The following is a 15,737-nucleotide window of genomic DNA, read 5'->3' as shown; positions in this document are numbered from 1 at the left end:
ATGTTTCTGCAAGTTTGGTCAACCCCATGTAAGTTATGGGGCAGTAACAGAACACTTTTCAAAACGTGTTTTTCAGCCCGAAATAAACGCGTTTTTTCAGACAACTGAATCACCATGTAACAGCAAGGCTCAGAGGAGCCCACACACTCAGCTCTTAACCCCAGTGTGCAGGAAGGGTCAAAACGTGTTTTTCAGCAGAAATAAACATGTTTCTGCAAGTTTGGTCAACCCCATGTAAGTTATGGGGCAGTAACAGAACACTTTTCAAAACGTGTTTTTCAGCCCGAAATAAACGCGTTTTTTCATACAACTGAATCCCCATGCAACAGCAAGGCTCAGAAGAGCCCACACACTCAGATCTTAACCCCAGTGTGCAGAAAGGGTCAAAACGTGTTTTTCAGCAGAAATAAACATGTTTCTGCAAGTTTGGTCAACCCCATGTAAGTTATGGGGCAGTAACAGAACACTTTTCAAAACGTGTTTTTCAGCCCGAAATAAACGCGTTTTTTCAGACAACTGAATCACCATGTAACAGCAAGGCTCAGAGGAGCCCACACACTCAGCTCTTAACCCCAGTGTGCAGGAAGGGTCAAAACGTGTTTTTCAGCAGAAATAAACATGTTTCTGCAAGTTTGGTCAACCCCATGTAAGTTATGGGGCAGTAACAGAACACTTTTCAAAACGTGTTTTTCAGCCCGAAATAAACGCGTTTTTTCAGACAACTGAATCCCCATGCAACAGCAAGGCTCAGAAGAGCCCACACACTCAGCTCTTAACCCCAGTGTGCAGAAAGAGTCAAAACGTGTTTTTCAGCAGAAATAAACATGTTTCTGCAAGTTTGGTCAACCCCATGTAAGTTATGGGGCAGTAACAGAACACTTTTCAAAACGTGTTTTTCAGCCCGAAATAAACGCGTTTTTTCAGACAACTGAATCCCCATGCAACAGCAAGGCTCAGAAGAGCCCACACACTCAGCTCTTAACCCCAGTGTGCAGAAAGAGTCAAAACGTGTTTTTCAGCAGAAATAAACATGTTTCTGCAAGTTTGGTCAACCCCATGTAAGTTATGGGGCAGTAACAGCACACTTTTCAAAACGTGTTTTTCAGCCCGAAATAAACGCGTTTTTTCAGACAACTGAATCCCCATGTAACAGCAAGGCTCAGAGGAGCCCACACACTCAGATCTTAACCCCAGTGTGCAGAAAGGGTCAAAACGTGTTTTTCAGCAGAAATAAACATGTTTCTGCAAGTTTGGTCAACCCCATGTAAGTTATGGGGCAGTAACAGAACACTTTTCAAAACGTGTTTTTCAGCCCGAAATAAACGCGTTTTTTCAGACAACTGAATCACCATGTAACAGCAAGGCTCAGAGGAGCCCACACACTCAGCTCTTAACCCCAGTGTGCAGGAAGGGTCAAAACGTGTTTTTCAGCAGAAATAAACATGTTTCAGCAAGTTTGGTCAACCCCATGTAAGTTATGGGACAGTAACAGCACACTTTTCAAAACGTGTTTTTCAGCCCGAAATAAACGCGTTTTTTCAGACAACTGAATCCCCATGTAACAGCAAGGCTCAGAGGAGCCCACACACTCAGATCTTAACCCCAGTGTGCAGAAAGGGTCAAAACGTGTTTTTCAGCAGAAATAAACATGTTTCTGCAAGTTTGGTCAACCCTATGTAAGTTATGGGGCAGTAACAGAACACTTTTCAAAACGTGTTTTTCAGCCCGAAATAAACGCGTTTTTTCAGACAACTGAATCCCCATGCAACAGCAAGGCTCAGAAGAGCCCACACACTCAGCTCTTAACCCCAGTGTGCAGAAAGAGTCAAAACGTGTTTTTCAGCAGAAATAAACATGTTTCTGCAATTTTGGTCAACCCCATGTAAGTTATGGGGCAGTAACAGCACACTTTTCAAAACGTGTTTTTCAGCCCGAAATAAACGCGTTTTTTCAGACAACTGAATCCCCATGTAACAGCAAGGCTCAGAGGAGCCCACACACTCAGATCTTAACCCCAGTGTGCAGAAAGGGTCAAAACGTGTTTTTCAGCAGAAATAAACATGTTTCTGCAAGTTTGGTCAACCCCATGTAAGTTATGGGACAGTAACAGCACACTTTTCAAAACGTGTTTTTCAGCCCGAAATAAACGCGTTTTTTCAGACAACTGAATCCCCATGTAACAGCAAGACTCAGAGGAGCCCACACACTCAGATCTTAACCCTAGTGTGCAGAAAGGGTAAAAACGTGTTTTTCAGCAGAAATAAACATGTTTCTGCAAGTTTGGTTAACCCCATGTAAGTTATGGGGAAGTAACAGAACACTTTTCAAAACGTGTTTTTCAGCCCGAAATAAACGCGTTTTTTCAGACAACTGAATCCCCATGTAACAGCAAGGTTCAGAAGAGCCCACACTCTCAGCTCTTAACCCCAGTGTGCAGGAAGGGTCAAAACGTGTTTTTCAGCAGAAATAAACATGTTTCTGCAAGTTTGGTCAACCCCATGTAAGTTATGGGGCAGTAACAGAACACTTTTCAAAACGTGTTTTTCAGCCCGAAATAAACGCGTTTTTTCAGACAACTGAATCCCCATGCAACAGCAAGGCTCAGAAGAGCCCACACACTCAGCTCTTAACCCCAGTGTGCAGAAAGAGTCAAAACGTGTTTTTCAGCAGAAATAAACATGTTTCTGCAAGTTTGGTCAACCCCATGTAAGTTATGGGGCAGTAACAGAACACTTTTCAAAACGTGTTTTTCAGCCCGAAATAAACGCGTTTTTTCAGACAACTGAATCACCATGTAACAGCAAGGCTCAGAGGAGCCCACACACTCAGCTCTTAACCCCAGTGTGCAGAAAGAGTCAAAACGTGTTTTTCAGCAGAAATAAACATGTTTCTGCAAGTTTGGTCAACCCCATGTAAGTTATGGGGCAGTAACAGAACACTTTTCAAAACGTGTTTTTCAGCCCGAAATAAACGCGTTTTTTCAGACAACTGAATCCCCATGTAACAGCAAGGCTCAGAGGAGCCCACACACTCAGCTCTTAGCCCCAGTGTGCAGAAAGTGTCAAAACGTGTTTTTCAGCAGAAATAAACATGTTTCTGCAAGTTTGGTCAACCCCATGTAAGTTATGGGACAGTAACAGCACACTTTTCAAAACGTGTTTTTCAGCCCGAAATAAACGCGTTTTTTCAGAAAACTGAATCCCCATGTAACAGCAAGGCTCAGAGGAGCCCACACACTCAGATCTTAACCCCAGTGTGCAGAAAGGGTCAAAACGTGTTTTTCAGCAGAAATAAACATGTTTCTGCAAGTTTGGTCAACCCCATGTAAGTTATGGGGCAGTAACAGAACACTTTTCAAAACGTGTTTTTCAGCCCGAAATAAACGCGTTTTTTCAGACAACTGAATCACCATGTAACAGCAAGGCTCAGAGGAGCCCACACACTCAGCTCTTAACCCCAGTGTGCAGGAAGGGTCAAAACGTGTTTTTCAGCAGAAATAAACATGTTTCTGCAAGTTTGGTCAACCCCATGTAAGTTATGGGGCAGTAACAGAACACTTTTCAAAACGTGTTTTTCAGCCCGAAATAAACGCGTTTTTTCAGACAACTGAATCCCCATGCAACAGCAAGGCTCAGAAGAGCCCACACACTCAGCTCTTAACCCCAGTGTGCAGAAAGTGTCAAAACGTGTTTTTCAGCAGAAATAAACATGTTTCTGCAAGTTTGGTCAACCCCATGTAAGTTATGGGACAGTAACAGCACACTTTTCAAAACGTGTTTTTCAGCCCGAAATAAACGCGTTTTTTCAGACAACTGAATCCCCATGTAACAGCAAGGCTCAGAGGAGCCCACACACTCAGATCTTAACCCCAGTGTGCAGAAAGGGTCAAAACGTGTTTTTCAGCAGAAATAAACATGTTTCTGCAAGTTTGGTCAACCCCATGTAAGTTATGGGGCAGTAACAGAACACTTTTCAAAACGTGTTTTTCAGCCCTAAATAAACGCGTTTTTTCAGACAACTGAATCACCATGTAACAGCAAGGCTCAGAGGAGCCCACACACTCAGCTCTTAACCCCAGTGTGCAGGAAGGGTCAAAACGTGTTTTTCAGCAGAAATAAACATGTTTCTGCAAGTTTGGTCAACCCCATGTAAGTTATGGGGCAGTAACAGAACACTTTTCAAAACGTGTTTTTCAGCCCGAAATAAACGCGTTTTTTCAGACAACTGAATCCCCATGCAACAGCAAGGCTCAGAAGAGCCCACACACTCAGCTCTTAACCCCAGTGTGCAGAAAGAGTCAAAACGTGTTTTTCAGCAGAAATAAACATGTTTCTGCAAGTTTGGTCAATCCCATGTAAGTTATGGGGCAGTAACAGAACACTTTTCAAAACGTGTTTTTCAGCCCGAAATAAACGCGTTTTTTCAGACAACTGAATCCCCATGTAACAGCAAGGCTCAGAGGAGCCCACACACTCAGATCTTAACCCCAGTGTGCAGAAAGGGTCAAAACGTGTTTTTCAGCAGAAATAAACATGTTTCTGCAAGTTTGGTCAACCCCATGTAAGTTATGGGGCAGTAACAGAACACTTTTCAAAACGTGTTTTTCAGCCCGAAATAAACGCGTTTTTTCAGACAACTGAATCACCATGTAACAGCAAGGCTAAGAGGAGCCCACACACTCAGCTCTTAACCCCAGTGTGCAGGAAGGGTCAAAACGTGTTTTTCAGCAGAAATAAACATGTTTCTGCAAGTTTGGTCAACCCCATGTAAGTTATGGGGCAGTAACAGAACACTTTTCAAAACGTGTTTTTCAGCCCGAAATAAACGCGTTTTTTCAGACAACTGAATCCCCATGCAACAGCAAGGCTCAGAAGAGCCCACACACTCAGCTCTTAACCCCAGTGTGCAGAAAGTGTCAAAACGTGTTTTTCAGCAGAAATAAACATGTTTCTGCAAGTTTGGTCAACCCCATGTAAGTTATGGGACAGTAACAGCACACTTTTCAAAACGTGTTTTTCAGCCCGAAATAAACGCGTTTTTTCAGACAACTGAATCCCCATGTAACAGCAAGGCTCAGAGGAGCCCACACACTCAGATCTTAACCCCAGTGTGCAGAAAGGGTCAAAACGTGTTTTTCAGCAGAAATAAACATGTTTCTGCAAGTTTGGTCAACCCCATGTAAGTTATGGGGCAGTAACAGAACACTTTTCAAAACGTGTTTTTCAGCCCGAAATAAACGCGTTTTTTCAGACAACTGAATCACCATGTAACAGCAAGGCTCAGAGGAGGCCACACACTCAGCTCTTAACCCCAGTGTGCAGGAAGGGTCAAAACGTGTTTTTCAGCAGAAATAAACATGTTTCTGCAAGTTTGGTCAACCCCATGTAAGTTATGGGACAGTAACAGCACACTTTTCAAAACGTGTTTTTCAGCCCGAAATAAACGCGTTTTTTCAGACAACTGAATCCCCATGTAACAGCAAGACTCAGAGGAGCCCACACACTCAGATCTTAACCCTAGTGTGCAGAAAGGGTAAAAACGTGTTTTTCAGCAGAAATAAACATGTTTCTGCAAGTTTGGTTAACCCCATGTAAGTTATGGGGAAGTAACAGAACACTTTTCAAAACGTGTTTTTCAGCCCGAAATAAACGCGTTTTTTCAGACAACTGAATCCCCATGTAACAGCAAGGTTCAGAAGAGCCCACACTCTCAGCTCTTAACCCCAGTGTGCAGGAAGGGTCAAAACGTGTTTTTCAGCAGAAATAAACATGTTTCTGCAAGTTTGGTCAACCCTATGTAAGTTATGGGGCAGTAACAGAACACTTTTCAAAACGTGTTTTTCAGCCCGAAATAAACGCGTTTTTTCAGACAACTGAATCCCCATGCAACAGCAAGGCTCAGAAGAGCCCACACACTCAGCTCTTAACCCCAGTGTGCAGAAAGAGTCAAAACGTGTTTTTCAGCAGAAATAAACATGTTTCTGCAAGTTTGGTCAACCCCATGTAAGTTATGGGGCAGTAACAGAACACTTTTCAAAACGTGTTTTTCAGCCCGAAATAAACGCGTTTTTTCAGACAACTGAATCACCATGTAACAGCAAGGCTCAGAGGAGCCCACACACTCAGCTCTTAACCCCAGTGTGCAGAAAGAGTCAAAACGTGTTTTTCAGCAGAAATAAACATGTTTCTGCAAGTTTGGTCAACCCCATGTAAGTTATGGGGCAGTAACAGAACACTTTTCAAAACGTGTTTTTCAGCCCGAAATAAACGCGTTTTTTCAGACAACTGAATCCCCATGTAACAGCAAGGCTCAGAGGAGCCCACACACTCAGCTCTTAGCCCCAGTGTGCAGAAAGTGTCAAAACGTGTTTTTCAGCAGAAATAAACATGTTTCTGCAAGTTTGGTCAACCCCATGTAAGTTATGGGACAGTAACAGCACACTTTTCAAAACGTGTTTTTCAGCCCGAAATAAACGCGTTTTTTCAGAAAACTGAATCCCCATGTAACAGCAAGGCTCAGAGGAGCCCACACACTCAGATCTTAACCCCAGTGTTCAGAAAGGGTCAAAACGTGTTTTTCAGCAGAAATAAACATGTTTCTGCAAGTTTGGTCAACCCCATGTAAGTTATGGGGCAGTAACAGAAAACTTTTCAAAACGTGTTTTTCAGCCCGAAATAAACGCGTTTTTTCAGACAACTGAATCACCATGTAACAGCAAGGCTCAGAGGAGCCCACACACTCAGCTCTTAACCCCAGTGTGCAGGAAGGGTCAAAACGTGTTTTTCAGCAGAAATAAACATGTTTCTGCAAGTTTGGTCAACCCCATGTAAGTTATGGGGCAGTAACAGAACACTTTTCAAAACGTGTTTTTCAGCCCGAAATAAACGCGTTTTTTCAGACAACTGAATCCCCATGCAACAGCAAGGCTCAGAAGAGCCCACACACTCAGCTCTTAACCCCAGTGTGCAGAAAGGGTCAAAACGTGTTTTTCAGCAGAAATAAACATGTTTCTGCAAGTTTGGTCAACCCCATGTAAGTTATGGGGCAGTAACAGAACACTTTTCAAAACGTGTTTTTCAGCCCGAAATAAACGCGTTTTTTCAGACAACTGAATCACCATGTAACAGCAAGGCTAAGAGGAGCCCACACACTCAGCTCTTAACCCCAGTGTGCAGGAAGGGTCAAAACGTGTTTTTCAGCAGAAATAAACATGTTTCTGCAAGTTTGGTCAACCCCATGTAAGTTATGGGGCAGTAACAGAACACTTTTCAAAACGTGTTTTTCAGCCCGAAATAAACGCGTTTTTTCAGACAACTGAATCCCCATGCAACAGCAAGGCTCAGAAGAGCCCACACACTCAGCTCTTAACCCCAGTGTGCAGAAAGTGTCAAAACGTGTTTTTCAGCAGAAATAAACATGTTTCTGCAAGTTTGGTCAACCCCATGTAAGTTATGGGACAGTAACAGCACACTTTTCAAAACGTGTTTTTCAGCCCGAAATAAACGCGTTTTTTCAGACAACTGAATCCCCATGTAACAGCAAGGCTCAGAGGAGCCCACACACTCAGATCTTAACCCCAGTGTGCAGAAAGGGTCAAAACGTGTTTTTCAGCAGAAATAAACATGTTTCTGCAAGTTTGGTCAACCCCATGTAAGTTATGGGGCAGTAACAGCACACTTTTCAAAACGTGTTTTTCAGCCCGAAATAAACGCGTTTTTTCAGACAACTGAATCCCCATGTAACAGCAAGGCTCAGAGGAGCCCACACACTCAGATCTTAACCCCAGTGTGCAGAAAGGGTCAAAACGTGTTTTTCAGCAGAAATAAACATGTTTCTGCAAGTTTGGTCAACCCCATGTAAGTTATGGGGCAGTAACAGAACACTTTTCAAAACGTGTTTTTCAGCCCGAAATAAACGCGTTTTTTCAGACAACTGAATCACCATGTAACAGCAAGGCTCAGAGGAGCCCACACACTCAGCTCTTAACCCCAGTGTGCAGGAACGGTCAAAACGTGTTTTTCAGCAGAAATAAACATGTTTCTGCAAGTTTGGTCAACCCCATGTAAGTTATGGGACAGTAACAGCACACTTTTCAAAACGTGTTTTTCAGCCCGAAATAAACGCGTTTTTTCAGACAACTGAATCCCCATGTAACAGCAAGACTCAGAGGAGCCCACACACTCAGATCTTAACCCTAGTGTGCAGAAAGGGTAAAAACGTGTTTTTCAGCAGAAATAAACATGTTTCTGCAAGTTTGGTTAACCCCATGTAAGTTATGGGGAAGTAACAGAACACTTTTCAAAACGTGTTTTTCAGCCCGAAATAAACGCGTTTTTTCAGACAACTGAATCCCCATGTAACAGCAAGGTTCAGAAGAGCCCACACTCTCAGCTCTTAACCCCAGTGTGCAGGAAGAGTCAAAACGTGTTTTTCAGCAGAAATAAACATGTTTCTGCAAGTTTGGTCAACCCCATGTAAGTTATGGGGCAGTAACAGAACACTTTTCAAAACGTGTTTTTCAGCCCAAAATAAACGCGTTTTTTCAGACAACTGAATCACCATGTAACAGCAAGGCTCAGAGGAGCCCACACACTCAGCTCTTAACCCCAGTGTGCAGAAAGAGTCAAAACGTGTTTTTCAGCAGAAATAAACATGTTTCTGCAAGTTTGGTCAACCCCATGTAAGTTATGGGGCAGTAACAGAACACTTTTCAAAACGTGTTTTTCAGCCCGAAATAAACGCGTTTTTTCAGACAACTGAATCCCCATGTAACAGCAAGGCTCAGAGGAGCCCACACACTCAGCTCTTAGCCCCAGTGTGCAGAAAGTGTCAAAACGTGTTTTTCAGCAGAAATAAACATGTTTCTGCAAGTTTGGTCAACCCCATGTAAGTTATGGGACAGTAACAGCACACTTTTCAAAACGTGTTTTTCAGCCCGAAATAAACGCGTTTTTTCAGAAAACTGAATCCCCATGTAACAGCAAGGCTCAGAGGAGCCCACACACTCAGATCTTAACCCCAGTGTTCAGAAAGGGTCAAAACGTGTTTTTCAGCAGAAATAAACATGTTTCTGCAAGTTTGGTCAACCCCATGTAAGTTATGGGGCAGTAACAGAACACTTTTCAAAACGTGTTTTTCAGCCCGAAATAAACGCGTTTTTTCAGACAACTGAATCCCCATGCAACAGCAAGGCTCAGAAGAGCCCACACACTCAGCTCTTAACCCCAGTGTGCAGAAAGTGTCAAAACGTGTTTTTCAGCAGAAATAAACATGTTTCTGCAAGTTTGGTCAACCCCATGTAAGTTATGGGACAGTAACAGCACACTTTTCAAAACGTGTTTTTCAGCCCGAAATAAACGCGTTTTTTCAGACAACTGAATCCCCATGTAACAGCAAGGCTCAGAGGAGCCCACACACTCAGATCTTAACCCCAGTGTGCAGAAAGGGTCAAAACGTGTTTTTCAGCAGAAATAAACATGTTTCTGCAAGTTTGGTCAACCCCATGTAAGTTATGGGGCAGTAACAGCACACTTTTCAAAACGTGTTTTTCAGCCCGAAATAAACGCGTTTTTTCAGACAACTGAATCCCCATGTAACAGCAAGGCTCAGAGGAGCCCACACACTCAGATCTTAACCCCAGTGTGCAGAAAGGGTCAAAACGTGTTTTTCAGCAGAAATAAACATGTTTCTGCAAGTTTGGTCAACCCCATGTAAGTTATGGGGCAGTAACAGAACACTTTTCAAAACGTGTTTTTCAGCCCGAAATAAACGCGTTTTTTCAGACAACTGAATCACCATGTAACAGCAAGGCTCAGAGGAGCCCACACACTCAGCTCTTAACCCCAGTGTGCAGGAACGGTCAAAACGTGTTTTTCAGCAGAAATAAACATGTTTCTGCAAGTTTGGTCAACCCCATGTAAGTTATGGGACAGTAACAGCACACTTTTCAAAACGTGTTTTTCAGCCCGAAATAAACGCGTTTTTTCAGACAACTGAATCCCCATGTAACAGCAAGACTCAGAGGAGCCCACACACTCAGATCTTAACCCTAGTGTGCAGAAAGGGTAAAAACGTGTTTTTCAGCAGAAATAAACATGTTTCTGCAAGTTTGGTTAACCCCATGTAAGTTATGGGGAAGTAACAGAACACTTTTCAAAACGTGTTTTTCAGCCCGAAATAAACGCGTTTTTTCAGACAACTGAATCCCCATGTAACAGCAAGGTTCAGAAGAGCCCACACTCTCAGCTCTTAACCCCAGTGTGCAGGAAGAGTCAAAACGTGTTTTTCAGCAGAAATAAACATGTTTCTGCAAGTTTGGTCAACCCCATGTAAGTTATGGGGCAGTAACAGAACACTTTTCAAAACGTGTTTTTCAGCCCAAAATAAACGCGTTTTTTTAAGACAACTGAATCACCATGTAACAGCAAGGCTCAGAGGAGCCCACACACTCAGCTCTTAACCCCAGTGTGCAGAAAGAGTCAAAACGTGTTTTTCAGCAGAAATAAACATGTTTCTGCAAGTTTGGTCAACCCCATGTAAGTTATGGGGCAGTAACAGAACACTTTTCAAAACGTGTTTTTCAGCCCGAAATAAACGCGTTTTTTCAGACAACTGAATCCCCATGTAACAGCAAGGCTCAGAGGAGCCCACACACTCAGCTCTTAGCCCCAGTGTGCAGAAAGTGTCAAAACGTGTTTTTCAGCAGAAATAAACATGTTTCTGCAAGTTTGGTCAACCCCATGTAAGTTATGGGACAGTAACAGCACACTTTTCAAAACGTGTTTTTCAGCCCGAAATAAACGCGTTTTTTCAGAAAACTGAATCCCCATGTAACAGCAAGGCTCAGAGGAGCCCACACACTCAGATCTTAACCCCAGTGTTCAGAAAGGGTCAAAACGTGTTTTTCAGCAGAAATAAACATGTTTCTGCAAGTTTGGTCAACCCCATGTAAGTTATGGGGCAGTAACAGAACACTTTTCAAAACGTGTTTTTCAGCCCGAAATAAACGCGTTTTTTCAGACAACTGAATCACCATGTAACAGCAAGGCTCAGAGGAGCCCACACACTCAGCTCTTAACCCCAGTGTGCAGGAAGGGTCAAAACGTGTTTTTCAGCAGAAATAAACATGTTTCTGCAAGTTTGGTCAACCCCATGTAAGTTATGGGGCAGTAACAGAACACTTATCAAAACGTGTTTTTCAGCCCGAAATAAACGCGTTTTTTCAGACAACTGAATCCCCATGCAACAGCAAGGCTCAGAAGAGCCCACACACTCAGCTCTTAACCCCAGTGTGCAGAAAGTGTCAAAACGTGTTTTTCAGCAGAAATAAACATGTTTCTGCAAGTTTGGTCAACCCCATGTAAGTTATGGGACAGTAACAGCACACTTTTCAAAACGTGTTTTTCAGCCCGAAATAAACGCGTTTTTTCAGAAAACTGAATCCCCATGTAACAAAAGGCTCAGAGGAGCCCACACACTCAGATCTTAACCCCAGTGTGCAGAAAGGGTCAAAACGTGTTTTTCAGCAGAAATAAACATGTTTCTGCAAGTTTGGTCAACCCCATGTAAGTTATGGGGCAGTAACAGAACACTTTTCAAAACGTGTTTTTCAGCCCGAAATAAACGCGTTTTTTCAGACAACTGAATCACCATGTAACAGCAAGGCTCAGAGGAGCCCACACACTCAGCTCTTAACCCCAGTGTGCAGGAAGGGTCAAAACGTGTTTTTCAGCAGAAATAAACATGTTTCTGCAAGTTTGGTCAACCCCATGTAAGTTATGGGGCAGTAACAGAACACTTTTCAAAACGTGTTTTTCAGCCCGAAATAAACGCGTTTTTTCAGACAACTGAATCCCCATGCAACAGCAAGGCTCAGAAGAGCCCACACACTCAGCTCTTAACCCCAGTGTGCAGAAAGGGTCAAAACGTGTTTTTCAGCAGAAATAAACATGTTTCTGCAAGTTTGGTCAACCCCATGTAAGTTATGGGGCAGTAACAGAACACTTTTCAAAACGTGTTTTTCAGCCCGAAATAAACGCGTTTTTTCAGACAACTGAATCACCATGTAACAGCAAGGCTAAGAGGAGCCCACACACTCAGCTCTTAACCCCAGTGTGCAGGAAGGGTCAAAACGTGTTTTTCAGCAGAAATAAACATGTTTCTGCAAGTTTGGTCAACCCCATGTAAGTTATGGGGCAGTAACAGAACACTTTTCAAAACGTGTTTTTCAGCCCGAAATAAACGCGTTTTTTCAGACAACTGAATCCCCATGCAACAGCAAGGCTCAGAAGAGCCCACACACTCAGCTCTTAACCCCAGTGTGCAGAAAGTGTCAAAACGTGTTTTTCAGCAGAAATAAACATGTTTCTGCAAGTTTGGTCAACCCCATGTAAGTTATGGGACAGTAACAGCACACTTTTCAAAACGTGTTTTTCAGCCCGAAATAAACGCGTTTTTTCAGACAACTGAATCCCCATGTAACAGCAAGGCTCAGAGGAGCCCACACACTCAGATCTTAACCCCAGTGTGCAAAAAGGGTCAAAACGTGTTTTTCAGCAGAAATAAACATGTTTCTGCAAGTTTGGTCAACCCCATGTAAGTTATGGGGCAGTAACAGAACACTTTTCAAAACGTGTTTTTCAGCCCGAAATAAACGCGTTTTTTCAGACAACTGAATCACCATGTAACAGCAAGGCTCAGAGGAGCCCACACACTCAGCTCTTAACCCCAGTGTGCAGGAAGGGTCAAAACGTGTTTTTCAGCAGAAATAAACATGTTTCTGCAAGTTTGGTCAACCCCATGTAAGTTATGGGGCAGTAACAGAACACTTTTCAAAACGTGTTTTTCAGCCCGAAATAAACGCGTTTTTTCAGACAACTGAATCCCCATGTAACAGCAAGACTCAGAGGAGCCCACACACTCAGATCTTAACCCTAGTGTGCAGAAAGGGTAAAAACGTGTTTTTCAGCAGAAATAAACATGTTTCTGCAAGTTTGGTTAACCCCATGTAAGTTATGGGGAAGTAACAGAACACTTTTCAAAACGTGTTTTTCAGCCCGAAATAAACGCGTTTTTTCAGACAACTGAATCCCCATGTAACAGCAAGGTTCAGAAGAGCCCACACTCTCAGCTCTTAACCCCAGTGTGCAGGAAGGGTCAAAACGTGTTTTTCAGCAGAAATAAACATGTTTCTGCAAGTTTGGTCAACCCCATGTAAGTTATGGGGCAGTAACAGAACACTTTTCAAAACGTGTTTTTCAGCCCGAAATAAACGCGTTTTTTCAGACAACTGAATCCCCATGTAACAGCAAGGCTCAGAGGAGCCCACACACTCAGCTCTTAACCCCAGTGTGCAGAAAGAGTCAAAACGTGTTTTTCAGCAGAAATAAACATGTTTCTGCAAGTTTGGTCAACCCCATGTAAGTTATGGGGCAGTAACAGAACACTTTTCAAAACGTGTTTTTCAGCCTGAAATAAACGCGTTTTTTCAGACAACTGAATCACCATGTAACAGCAAGGCTCAGAGGAGCCCACACACTCAGCTCTTAACCCCAGTGTGCAGAAAGAGTCAAAACGTGTTTTTCAGCAGAAATAAACATGTTTCTGCAAGTTTGGTCAACCCCATGTAAGTTATGGGGCAGTAACAGAACACTTTTCAAAACGTGTTTTTCAGCCCGAAATAAACGCGTTTTTTCAGACAACTGAATCCCCATGTAACAGCAAGGCTCAGAGGAGCCCACACACTCAGCTCTTAGCCCCAGTGTGCAGAAAGTGTCAAAACGTGTTTTTCAGCAGAAATAAACATGTTTCTGCAAGTTTGGTCAACCCCATGTAAGTTATGGGACAGTAACAGCACACTTTTCAAAACGTGTTTTTCAGCCCGAAATAAACGCGTTTTTTCAGAAAACTGAATCCCCATGTAACAGCAAGGCTCAGAGGAGCCCACACACTCAGATCTTAACCCCAGTGTGCAGAAAGGGTCAAAACGTGTTTTTCAGCAGAAATAAACATGTTTCTGCAAGTTTGGTCAACCCCATGTAAGTTATGGGGCAGTAACAGAACACTTTTCAAAACGTGTTTTTCAGCCCGAAATAAACGCGTTTTTTCAGACAACTGAATCACCATGTAACAGCAAGGCTCAGAGGAGCCCACACACTCAGCTCTTAACCCCAGTGTGCAGGAAGGGTCAAAACGTGTTTTTCAGCAGAAATAAACATGTTTCTGCAAGTTTGGTCAACCCCATGTAAGTTATGGGGCAGTAACAGAACACTTTTCAAAACGTGTTTTTCAGCCCGAAATAAACGCGTTTTTTCAGACAACTGAATCCCCATGCAACAGCAAGGCTCAGAAGAGCCCACACACTCAGCTCTTAACCCCAGTGTGCAGAAAGTGTCAAAACGTGTTTTTCAGCAGAAATAAACATGTTTCTGCAAGTTTGGTCAACCCCATGTAAGTTATGGGACAGTAACAGCACACTTTTCAAAACGTGTTTTTCAGCCCGAAATAAACGCGTTTTTTCAGACAACTGAATCCCCATGTAACAGCAAGGCTCAGAGGAGCCCACACACTCAGATCTTAACCCCAGTGTGCAGAAAGGGTCAAAACGTGTTTTTCAGCAGAAATAAACATGTTTCTGCAAGTTTGGTCAACCCCATGTAAGTTATGGGGCAGTAACAGAACACTTTTCAAAACGTGTTTTTCAGCCCTAAATAAACGCGTTTTTTCAGACAACTGAATCACCATGTAACAGCAAGGCTCAGAGGAGCCCACACACTCAGCTCTTAACCCCAGTGTGCAGGAAGGGTCAAAACGTGTTTTTCAGCAGAAATAAACATGTTTCTGCAAGTTTGGTCAACCCCATGTAAGTTATGGGGCAGTAACAGAACACTTTTCAAAACGTGTTTTTCAGCCCGAAATAAACGCGTTTTTTCAGACAACTGAATCCCCATGCAACAGCAAGGCTCAGAAGAGCCCACACACTCAGCTCTTAACCCCAGTGTGCAGAAAGAGTCAAAACGTGTTTTTCAGCAGAAATAAACATGTTTCTGCAAGTTTGGTCAACCCCATGTAAGTTATGGGGCAGTAACAGAACACTTTTCAAAACGTGTTTTTCAGCCCGAAATAAACGCGTTTTTTCAGACAACTGAATCCCCATGTAACAGCAAGGCTCAGAGGAGCCCACACACTCAGATCTTAACCCCAGTGTGCAGAAAGGGTCAAAACGTGTTTTTCAGCAGAAATAAACATGTTTCTGCAAGTTTGGTCAACCCCATGTAAGTTATGGGGCAGTAACAGAACACTTTTCAAAACGTGTTTTTCAGCCCGAAATAAACGCGTTTTTTCAGACAACTGAATCACCATGTAACAGCAAGGCTAAGAGGAGCCCACACACTCAGCTCTTAACCCCAGTGTGCAGGAAGGGTCAAAACGTGTTTTTCAGCAGAAATAAACATGTTTCTGCAAGTTTGGTCAACCCCATGTAAGTTATGGGGCAGTAACAGAACACTTTTCAAAACGTGTTTTTCAGCCCGAAATAAACGCGTTTTTTCAGACAACTGAATCCCCATGCAACAGCAAGGCTCAGAAGAGCCCACACACTCAGCTCTTAACCCCAGTGTGCAGAAAGTGTCAAAACGTGTTTTTCAGCAGAAATAAACATGTTTCTGCAAGTTTGGTCAACCCCATGTAAGTTATGGGACAGTAACAGCACACTTTTCAAAACGTGTTTTTCAGCCCGA

This window comes from Lepisosteus platostomus, chromosome 9, assembly GCF_059453375.1.
Source record: "Lepisosteus platostomus isolate fLepPlt1 chromosome 9, fLepPlt1.hap1, whole genome shotgun sequence".
Classification (NCBI taxonomy): Eukaryota; Metazoa; Chordata; class Actinopteri; order Semionotiformes; family Lepisosteidae; genus Lepisosteus; species Lepisosteus platostomus.
Note: the sequence above shows the minus strand (reverse complement) of the source record.